Below are 12,201 nucleotides of genomic sequence, written 5' to 3'. Positions count from 1 at the left end.
ACTACGAGTATATCTCTTGAAATATGGATGGAACATATGGAAGGATAACAGATTATTAAATACAATGAATACGAGTATGTCTATGCGAAGAAATGGGGCTACATATCTAAGACAATTTACACACGAATCATAATAACTATTAATTAGAAAGAATAACTTACATTTCTGGTGCGTTAAGTTCTAAAATGTGAAGACAATCCAGTTTACGAAATAACATGGGCTATAACCCGAAACTTCCAAGAAAATATAGAAACAATATTTTAAAATATGCAGTTAAAACTGCCGAGATGAAAATTGAGAAGGTAACAACCTTCACTTTCAACGTTTGGAGAGAGACTGACCAAGAATGTTGAATCAGTTTATCCATACTCATTAAAGGCGCGAAAATGTTATAACAGTTCACACAATAAATACCAATAGATAGTATGCAGATGACGTCACTCAGGCCTTTGTTATTGTTTTTGCCATCCGCGTTTGTGAGTTGTTCTCACTAAACTGTTTTAACAAGACTATAAAAGTTCATAGTTACACAGAGTTTGTGTGTTGGTCCGTTATACTTCCGGATGGCAATGTTGTGAACTCCTTGGCCAAGCGCATTCTATCTATAAGAAGGACGATCGTAAAAATAATTATAAATAACAACAAGTTATAACAATAAAGTAGCGGGTGACGACTACTGACAGTGACAACTTAGCAACGAACAATACAAAAACAATCAATAAAAACAATTCTGGTCTAACCAGAACACCGTGTTGTTAATTGTTTCCATTGGTCACGGTCCTGGGCAAGAGTTTCGAGGCTGTCAAAATCTTGTTGCGACTTCTGTACGGAGGCCACTGCGATATTTCTTAGTTCTTCAGGGATTAATTCGGCCTCATCTGAATCCAGAAATGTCTGATATGTAGAGAGATTCTGTTTCAGGGTAATTACTATTGATGTTGATTTTTTTTTCTTTGTGAACTTTCGTGTTTGGAGTTCAAACGACTCCGTGTCGATAAAACTATGTACAAGAGAATTGTGTGTTTAGAGTAGCATATGATATCTACACTGATACTTTATGTTTGGCTAAAAATAAATTAAAAGTACATACAAGATAAACTTAGATCAACTCTCATTCAGCCAACTCTAGAATCATAAGACAAAGTTAATATTGGATCAAAGTAAAGAGAGAGACTCAAGAATAAACAGTTGGACAATGGGTACCCCAGGAATATGCAAATTCACCCACATGACGATTCCTATAAAGACTGATAGGATTACCAAACTCAGGAGGCGTCATCAAAATCATCTTTTGTTTTTAAAACACAACTTATAATTCGTATAAGTCAATCGCAATAGTTACATACGATTTTAAAATATATTACAAGTTAGCCGGGTTGGACAAATAATTGTACAAGGTAAATGAATCATAAAACAATGATATTATGTATTTAATGTTAGTTTAATGGGTTTTTTAAAATAATTTCAGTTGTCTGATTCTTATACTAATTTAACTATAAAATATTTAAACCATACTTTTAAAACAGAAATCAAGATAAACCATGAATATGTTAATGAGCAATAAATACTAAATTCTAGTATTTATTTACTATTTCTAATCCGATGTATTAGCCTGAAACTGACTGGGAAATCTATGTCTTATTTCTGTTCCTTTTTCTGTCCAAGCGAATGATGCTTACTTGGACTTCAGATCCAGATATTACACAATATTCACTCTATTTATCTCATTTTGGCACGTCTCCAAACACAATGGTCTTTGTGAAGACTCGAAAGACACCTGATATATAGGCTATATATTGGGCCCTCCGGCAGGAATAAGAAAAATGCATAATAACTACTCCCTATTACTGTAATAATTTCCCCGATTAATAATATTTACTTCTATCTTCCACAATTCATTTCCCAGCTCTTCAATAGCCAATTCGCTTCTCACACGCTCTCTGTTTGGATAAGGGATTTTTGTGTAGCTTTTCGTGAATATATTATGATGCTGTCGTCACAAGCATTTAGATAGATACTGGTACTTTTCTTCTTATTTACTATAAATTTGCAACAATCGTACTTTGTATCCTGGCAATTACACACATCTCTTCTTAAATACGTGAGGTATTTTCCATGGTGTCGAAAAAAGAATTCGGAATTTGGAAAAATCAGATATCAGTATGTTTAGCAATTATGTATTAAATTTCATACTGATAATAGGATAAGTCGATAATTTATGACAATTTTTGTAAGAGATCAGGTTAAATACGCACAATTATACTTTTCTCCCTTTCCTTTTCTATTTTAGACTTTCTTTCGAGATAGTTACCATAAAACAAACGATACTCAGATGAGAAATGGAGGAGATGATGGCCTTGATTTTATTGTTGGTGTCGGGGACCCTATGTCACGTGATAAAGAGAAAAGTTGGTCATGCAATGACTTCACACTTAAGATCAGACTGTCCACTCTTATGGATTGCTTTTGTGGTAAAGCCAAATTCTGCCGGAACCAGAGACAGGAGACAGATAGATAGATTGATAAACAGACAGATAGACAGAGAGAGAGAGAGAGAGAGAGAGAGAGAGAGAGAGAGAGAGAGAGAGAGAGAGAGAGAGAGAGAGAGAGAGTTCATGTGTGTGTGTGTGAGAGAGAGAGAGTGTGTGTGTGTGTGTGTGTGTTGTGCTATCTCCAGCTTTTACGGTGGAAAAGAAAGTAGTTGGAATCCGTTATAAGTTTCCCTCTCTATCCGTAGGCCAAGGCAATAACAACAGAGAACGAATAGTAAGAAATATACGAGTCTTTATACTCACCACTCTATAGATAGTTCGAAGATGACGTCACTATGGTCTTTGTTATTGTTTTTTGCCATCCGCGTTTATGAGTAGTTCTCACTAAACTGCATTAACCAGACTATAAACGTCCATGGTTACACAGAGTTTTGTGTGTTGGCCAATTATACTTCCGGATGGCAATGTTGTGAACTTCTTTGACAAGCGCATACTATCTATATTCGAACACGTATCTCTCATCCTGGAATTATGAACACCATGATATGGAAAACAGGTCCAAAAAGACCACTGTCTGCGGTGTGGTCAGATAAATTCACCTCTCCTATTTCCTCCTCGTCAGTCAGGTTAGTAGTGACGGGTTCGAATCTTTGATTGGTTGGTAAACTCAGAACACCTAACAACCGGGGGCGGGGGGTTCGGTTCTTCCAATCGTTTACGTCCCTAGCAACGATGGGGGGACCTAACACTTCTATAATGGTAAGCTTGATTGTCCAGGAAGTGGACTTACATGTTAATTTTAAAAAATGATTTTATATCGCGCAATATCCACTCGAAGTCTCAAAGAGCTTTACAAGGTGTCCAAGGCCCAGAGCAACAGCATGTAGGATGAGGCGTGACGCCTGTTAGGTGATATTACATTTATTAACAATAATAAAGACTCAGTTATTAGAATTGGATTTATGAGATAATAATGTGATCCGATGTAATAATATATATATATATATATATATATATATATATATATATATATATATATATATATATATAAATTATATATATACAATATACTTAATATACCAACTGTCAAATCAAGAACAACTTCCAAAGTGAAGTCATCCACACGACCAACCGTTCTTCATAATATTTCAACACGACCCCATACCATGACCTAAAACCTATGATATGGAGGTACCCACATTTTTTTTCCATAAGTGGTCCGTAATCATATTATGGTTAGCAATTAAAGAAAACACCGGCTTTGGTGCGATATTTCACATTCATTACGTCCCTAGACTCAGGTGTGAATAGATGTGTATAGCTGATCACAGTCAGTGACGAAGTGCTTGTGTACAAAAGACATCAAACAGAGGACTTGTACTATAACATGATCATTTTGTCCCATATTAAGGCCTCTTATGGGAATGAACTAAGCATTATGAATGATGTAGACATGGTTAATCCATGGTTCACCCCGATATAAATCCAGGTATAAGCATTGGGTCCCATGTCCTGTTTTTATCAATCCTGAACGCAGCAATAATAATTATAATATAATATAATAATTTACACCACACAACACGTGATATTTTCAACTTAGTCCTTTTGACTTGTGGTTCGTGAATGTTGTGTACGAAGCACATAGTTGAACTAAGGGTCGAATACATGTTTGCAAATCGAAGATCTTGAGCGAGTTGAAGATCTCAGAAAATACGGCCGCAGCCTTCATTTTGTCAAAACATACATGGTGTATTAAACTGACCGCATCCAGACTGTAGTACTGAGTGATGTCAAATCCGATTTGTGTTCCTTGAGATTTGGTGTTCCTCCTTGCAGCCAGTGTCAAATGTTATTAAGAAGTTGGATCTTTAATATCCTTTCATGCAGATGATGATCAAATAATATTAATTATACTGTGATGATATTGGAAATTAGATTAAACTATTTGATGTTTGATTAAATGGAGTGAATGGTTGGACGGGCAAAACATTTTAATCTGTGGTAGGCAAGATATCCTTAAAATGGCAAATTTTATGGGGATATCTTTTAGTGAATGCTTCATTTCTGATTCTGAAAGTATAAAAGATAAATTATGTGTGTTAATAGACGTTGATATTGTCCAGTCAGGTCTATCAACCTATACGTACAAAGTATTATGAAACCAGAAGAATTTGGAAATCAGACACCTTATCCCAACAAAAATAGTTTTGATGAATTTGTTTTCTACTTTCAAAGATGGGCCACTGAAAATCTTTACTGGTAAATGTAGCAAAAGAGAAAGCAAATAGACTCGCCCTTGTTCATAATAATGTCGCTATCAAACTCGGCACCTTATCTGTACGAAACAAACATTGTGTCGCTTTGCTGAACAATGACCAAAAAAATATTCTTATCTTTTTGATGATCATTTTTTCTTCTTCTTCAAATTGATGCAGATCAACTAAGATTAAGTGTCACAAATTCTCAAACCTAAGAATTCAAATAGACCGGTCTAAATTGATTGGATTGATTTTTGACAAGATGGAATCATATTAATCTGTCGATAACTGAAGTTATTGCTTTCTGGTCAAAATGAAAAAAACGAGTTTGTTTGTGTTTGTTTTTAAGGGTTTTACGGCGTTTGCAACACATTAAGGTCAGATCAGCGCCAGTAAAAAGGAAGAAAATGGGATAGTAAAAAGTTTTAGAATTACAATTAAAACATCCAAGGATAAGGCAGACAAAGGAGAATTTGTTCAAATAGGAAACAGTTGTATATTCCAAGAGCACACGATCAGTGTACTTAGTTTAACATCACCTAAAAGTCTCACCCAGACACAAGCACAGGTCCGTCAATGTGCCAGGATAGAATAGTGTTCCAAGATAAACAGGCAAAGAAATCACTGTTTTTGATAGTAGCTTGGTCAGGAGACAAAAGTATGGAAGAAAAAAGAGGCTCTCCCCTCCAATGTTATCTCTTTACCCCCTCCTTCAATCGAGACCCTGTTTATACTTTACCACCAGATGTATTATTCTATTTGTTTTCGTTTCATCTTTATCATCATTATCATAATATTTTATCCGTCTGAACCTCAATGTAAACGTCGGTCCTTATAAATCTATTTCTATGAGCTGTTTTGAATAAACAGTATAAATAGATTTAGACTGTAATATCTTTCAGAGCCTAAATGAGAATGGACACAGTTTGTTAAAAACCGCTTGCCATCCTTAGGATAAGACGCTATTTTATCGCCAAGAATTCTCCGAGATCTTTTTTTTCTCTTTTTTTTTTTCTTTACCCTCAGGAATGAGAGACATCCAATGTTTGTCGTCATTTGGCCAGTTTAGTTTAATCTTCATCTTATACATACGACAATAAACATAGACATAGGGATATTGACCTTTAAAAATAAAGTACACTAACTAAAGAAATTTTTAAAAACATAAATAAATAATTAAATAAATAAATTAATAAATAAGTAAATAAATTAATAAATAAATAAATAAATAAAATTAATTAATTAATTAATTAATCAATTAATACATTTTTTAAAAAAACTTGATTTGATATGGCTCCAATAGATATCTAACAGATCCAGTTACCCCATCTTTGCCGTATAGATAGTATGCAGATGACGTCACTCAGGCCTTTGTTATTGTTTTTGCCATCCGCGTTTGTGAGTTGTTCTCACTAAACTGTATTAACCAGACTATAAAAGTTCATGGTTACCCAGAGTTTGTGTGTTGGTCCGTTATACTTCCGGATGGCAATGTTGTGAACTCCTTGGCCAAGCGCATTCTATCTATAGACAGAGGAAGCTGTTTTAAAATGTTTTCCATAGGGTTTATCGTCAAGGTGTCTAATCGAAAGTTCAAACCCACGGACCTAATTTGAGTCATGTTCAGACATGCTAGCGTTACACCATAGCGACACACAGGTGTGGAGAAATAAGGCGTACAACAACATAACATTTTTTGAAAACCTCAAATTACGATTAAAGTCAAGATATACCTCTGATTCAAGATGGGCTTCCACATGTAACATTACTATAAAATGTATACTTCCTGGAGTCTCAGATGTAATATATATATATATATATATATATATATATATATATATATAAATTACTACTACTTACTTAAGGCCTTTCGCTTCCTTATTATCCGATCGGGACGCCTCGGCTGCCTCTCTAATCATCTGTGTCATTTCCTTCCAAAGCTCACGGTCTTTTGCTGTGGATGCTAATTTCATAAGGTCTTCCATTGATTTTAATTGTTTGCTATTTTGAAGGCGTTTTTGCTATATATATATATATATATATATATATATATATATATATATATATATATATATATATATATATATAAGTCAACAAAACAAATCAGTCCTGACGACGGCAAATTAAGCCTGAAACATTAATGTAGACTGTCTCAAACATTGTGGTAAATATTTTTAAAATAATAATTCGCTCCATTACTACATGTCGAGCACTTTTCGTACCATATTTGTATCAAACACGATTCAATATATATATATATATATATATATATATATATATATATATATATATATATTAGTATATATATTATACTTTATTTCAAACACAATAGATCTCTAGTAAACAATATTTGAAGGTAAGTTTTCGAGCCCAATTGAAAAATCATGCATTTCTCAGTAAATGATGAATTTACTGATGAGTAACCAACTTCTCAGATTGAGCATAATTTTTATCTCTATCTAGATGGTAATGCGATGACTGTTTAAGGTGTGAAAAACCCTTCATATTTCTGATACAAGGTGCATTCACACTTGATGAAGTTAAGTGTTTTTGCTCCTCTACAGGCCTCACGTCATATCTTCTTCTTCTTCTTCGTTCCCGTTACGTCAAATGGTCAGTCCGGTCTGGTGAATGAAGCCCACAGTGGTCCTGAGGTCGTCCTCACTGCCGTACAGCTTCTTTGAGTATGGGGTTGGGTCAGGCCAGAAGTTCTCGACTTTTTATTGGTGTAACCGCGTCTTGATCTAGACTATGTTGATTATTTCCCCACGTGTTTTAAAAGAAGACCTCGATCATACTCCAATCCACACAAACCCTTCTCTTTCCTGCTTCTGCCTTCTATTAATGAACTGGCAATCTCATTCTTTCTTATTTTGTTCTATTCGTTTTATTTTTGAACACCCGTTGTCGATCCTCTTAAGTGTTGCCTTTTCTCATAAATTATATTTTAAAGCGCATTTGTGAGCGGCGCATAGCATAAAATCTGGCGGGTTTTGAATATTCTTCATCTCGTATTGGCAGAAAGACCAAGAAAATCCTTCATGACCATTTGTTATCACCAAGTCTGTGTGGATCTCAAAGGCCGCTGGTAATACATCTAATATTTCTTGTGATCAAGAGCCATGGTTGGTTGTTTTAGAATTGCCATATTACTCCTTTATTCATTAATACACAGTATGTAATATACTCTATCCATCCACCCAACTCTCAAACGATCAATCAATCAATCTGTATATATTATTTTTTATATATATATATATATATATATATATATATATATATATATATGATCACAATATTTACCACGGTATTGTTGTCTACATCGATGTTTCAGACCTGAGACCTGTATGACCATCATCTTCGCACCATATTTGTATCATAAAACGAATATATTTATATTAAGACATCTATTTATCCTTCGTCGTTTTACCTAAGCAATTCTATTTAACAGTCTGTTGTGACAACGGTATTTATCCGTCTATGTCTTTGAAGAAATATGTAAAATGTAGGGTTTCAATATTGAGGCGGCCAGGACATCGATACCATCTCTCCAAATCCACTTGTCTGAAAATGTGTTGTTTAGAATTCGTGAATGGCCTGTCTCCAAGGTGGAGGAACAATATCTTACTGAAATATTATATAAAGCCGATATTTATAAAGATGGGATGCAGCATAACATTCTAGCATCCTTAGATAGGCATTTACAGTAATCGCTTGCACAATAAAGAAAGATAGTCCTATAGCCCCTTTGCGCATCTGATGATACCAAACATTCACTTTGTGCATCACAAATTTAGAATACCCGTTTTTGGGTTTAAACATCGTTTTCATGTCCCGCAATCACTCACTCACTCACTATCCAGCGTCGTCCTCATTGACGTTGGCTGTCCACACTCTGTAATGACAAAAGTCCGCCCATTCTCTTCGTCTGTTGACGGTATCATATAATTCTCTTCCTTCATCTCTGTCCCGTAATGGTCTGCCAAAATGGGCTATGAAACGTTGTTGATCTACTCATGGCGATTTCGTTACATCACACCAAGAGAATTTTGTCGCACTGTCTGTTGTGATTCAGAAATAGAATGAAAGAAAAATGAGTTCATGTTCATTCTGATAACTTGAGTGATACCATGAACGTCTATGACTTATAGACAGAAATGTATGACTTTTCTTTAGAAGATGGTGAAAACCAGATGGAAATATCTATAATCGTTTTAGAATAATGTCTTTGAAATCAGGGAAAGACATTATGGACACACTACCCTGTATAACTAATATGTACATACTAACAAATGTTTTTTTTAGTTTATGACTTTCTTTTCTTGAGTGTATGATGTGTATGTATGTATGTATGTATGTATGTATGTATGTATGTATGTATGTATGTATCATGTATGCTTATGTATGTATGTATGCATGTATGCATGTATGCATGTATGTATGTATACGTACGTACGTATGTATGTATGTAGTAGTATGTATGTATGTATGTATGTATGTATGTATGTATGTATGTATGTATGTAGTATGTATGTATGTACGTAGTATGTATGTATGTATGTATGTATGTACGTACGTATGTATGTATGTATGTTGTATGTATGTTTGTTTGTATGTTTGTTTGTATGTATGTATATGTAGTTAGGTATGTATGTGTTATGCGCGCGCGCGTGTGGGTGGTGTGGATTGAGTCTTTCGATTAGTGTAGACTTTCGATACTTGAAATTTATTCTGTCGAGATCTCATTCTATGGATGAATGCTGATGTCTCTTTCTGACGTGACGGGTTCAATGAGATGCACTTATGTCTTACCCAAGCGTCTCTACCCGTGATGGATTAAACCCAAGGGCATCCTACATCCCCATCGTACAAAAGGCTTTAAACAATTGCTCCATTGCTTCGCCGACGTTGAATCACGGTCATTTAGCATCTTTATCGACAGAACGAAGCCCGAGTCCTCAGCAGGCATCGATAACCTGACCTAGTTATGCATAAAAACTAAATGAAAAAAAAAACACACATCAAATTCATAGGACACGTCACTGTTTTTATCCGGGTGACTTTGTGGTGGTGTAGTTGTTTGACACTTGGCTTTCAACCAGTAGATCAAGGTTGGAATCCCGCTCTAGACCGAGAGAACTTGAAATTTGGAAAATTCTCTTTATTCACATGTTAAAACCGATCCTCAAATGTACGGCTATATGGTCTAGTGGTACGACTCTTGTATTCGAACCGGAAGGTCCAGGGTTTGAATCCCGATCTGAGCAGCACATTGGTTAGGTCCTTGAAAAATGCTCTTTACTTCCATTCGATCAACGTGTCGGGTATACAATAAGTAGCCGTCCGTTAACAGCGGTGTCTCTCTCCGAAAAATAATTGTAATATCGCCTTACAAGCGTCATGTCTCATCCTACAGGAAAAGTGTTAGTGTTCGTTAGGGACCCTGCCCTCGTAAAGCGCTTTGAGCACGTTTAGTGGATATTGTCATAAATGCTCTTTTTAAATGAATTATTAAGTCCCTGGCTCGTAACACCGTTCTGTCAGTTGTAAATAATAATAATAAATAATAATAATAATAATAATAATATAATAATAATAATAATAATAATAATAAACAATAATGATAATGATAAATAATAATAACAATAATAATAATGATAATAATAATAACAATAACAGTGATGATAATAATAACATCCACGTTTATGATTAATACTCACTAAACTGTATTAACCAGACTATAAACGTTAAAAGTTCCACATAGTTTTGTCTGTTGGTCCGTTTTACTTCCGTATGGCAATGTTGTGAGCTTCTAAGCCAAGCGCACACTATCCATAGATAGTTCGAAGATGACGTCACTCAGGCCTTTGTTATTGTTTTTGCCATCCGCGTTTGTGAGTTGTTCTCACTAAACTGTATTAACCAGACTATAAAAGTTCATGGTTACACAGAGTTTGTGTGTTGGTCCGTTATACTTCCGGATGGCAATGTTGTGAACTCCTTGGCCAAGCGCATTCTATCTATACTGTGTTCTAAAAGTTATGTCCAATATTGATGAGTTTTTCGCCCAATTCTTCCGACATTGTTTTGTCTGGAAGAATGAAAACAACTCACCCCGTCGTGCTATGTGGTAAAGTCAATAAGACCGTATTTTGACTTATAAAATCAAACCGTGTTCATCCAGAGTGTTGTTTTTAACACAAACACACTTTGTGAGTACAATATCCAAAATTTTGCTAAAACTTGTATAGTGGCTTTATTATTCGAGTTGGATATGATATATAGGATTCAATAGTCTCATGTCACGTCGGCCCAGCAACGAGCAGCTTGGTTCTAAACAAAGAAAATCGGTACTTTTCATTCTTTATGCTGGATAGAACCTTTTCATTTGTCATGTGATCAGAATGTATAAAAGTCAAAATATAATCAGATTTATATTGTTTTTCTCCTCTGGATACACTTTCATGCTCTTCGGAGAAGTATTTCATAAGGGCGTTCGCCATTCTTCCGACAGTTTAGAACCAGTATCTAAGTTACTATGCGTCATTACGAGGGAAGTGACGTCACGACTGTTGAAACCTTTTCAGCGCGTCATTGCGCCGTGTTATAGTAGGGATTGACGATATACCATTAAATAGTCGTTAAATTAAACAGTAAACCGGTGTCTTGACAATGTGGTTCGAGCATTGAAAAAACAGACAATTACGAGGTCAAAGAACTTATAATAACACAACCCATTAAGAATGACTAACCCTCTCGTTACCAGCCATTTTTAGAATTTTCCCCAAAACTTCACACTCACCCAACACAAAAACAGACATTTCTTACTCAAACAGAAAAGCAACAAGCACATTCTATACGTAATATTGTTCGAAACAATATGAGCTCTATTACAGAATGTCAAGTTTTTATAGCTATAGCGAAAAGAAATGAAATCTGGATGAGAATTGTGACGATTGCATCATAACAAATGTGACGATTTTCCAATAGGCGGTAAGGAGAGGGTTGACTCATTGAAATTGACCCATAGCTGCAAATAACGAAATTAAGATATTATATCAATGAGATGTAAAAAACTACACTTTTCATTCTATGCTCTGGTTTATTGATCAATCACCACCAGCCTACATTCATAAATAACAATGTGAAATTGATTGTAAGCTTCAATTTAATTACGAAAACAGATAAAATGGACGTTTCGGGTTTCCCCTTTATCAACAAAACAGGATGAATGAAACACTACAGATGAATGAGATAATGTGGTAGTAGCGTTGTTAAGATGAATTAACAAAATAGTGAAACGTCCATTTTATATGTTTTCTTATATTAAATTGAAGCTCACATTCAATTTCACATTGTTATTTATTATTTCCTCGAGCTTCGAGCAGCAACATTTACATTACAGAGTACATTCATAACAGAGAATGAGACAGGTAGTGGAGGCTGCTCGT

At 35.0% G+C, this 12,201-nt stretch overlaps 2 protein-coding genes across 3 annotated transcripts in view; both read left to right on the top strand.

Annotated features, from left to right (window-relative positions):
* LOC144971456 (inositol polyphosphate-4-phosphatase type I A-like) overlaps positions 1 to 12,201 on the top strand; it is a 239,102-nt gene that overhangs the window by 68,902 nt on the left and 157,999 nt on the right. The gene's annotated exons all lie outside the window — the stretch shown is intronic.
* Positions 1 to 12,201, top strand: part of LOC144971451 (glutamate receptor-like) — an 86,595-nt gene that overhangs the window by 36,615 nt on the left and 37,779 nt on the right. The window contains exon 1 of one of the 2 annotated variants that reach the window (XM_078912370.1): positions 784 to 922. The exons of the other annotated variant lie outside the window; for it this stretch is intronic. The gene's annotated coding sequence lies outside the window, so the exon portion shown is untranslated. Of the gene's footprint in view, positions 1 to 783; positions 923 to 12,201 lie in introns of those variants that run through there. 2 annotated transcript variants of the gene reach the window in all.

This window comes from Berghia stephanieae, chromosome 4, assembly GCF_034508935.2.
Source record: "Berghia stephanieae isolate SIO BIC M18660-M18661 chromosome 4, UCSD_Bste_1.3, whole genome shotgun sequence".
NCBI classification, from domain to species: Eukaryota; Metazoa; Mollusca; class Gastropoda; order Nudibranchia; family Aeolidiidae; genus Berghia; species Berghia stephanieae.
Note: the sequence above shows the minus strand (reverse complement) of the source record. Positions and strands in the feature narration are given on the sequence as shown.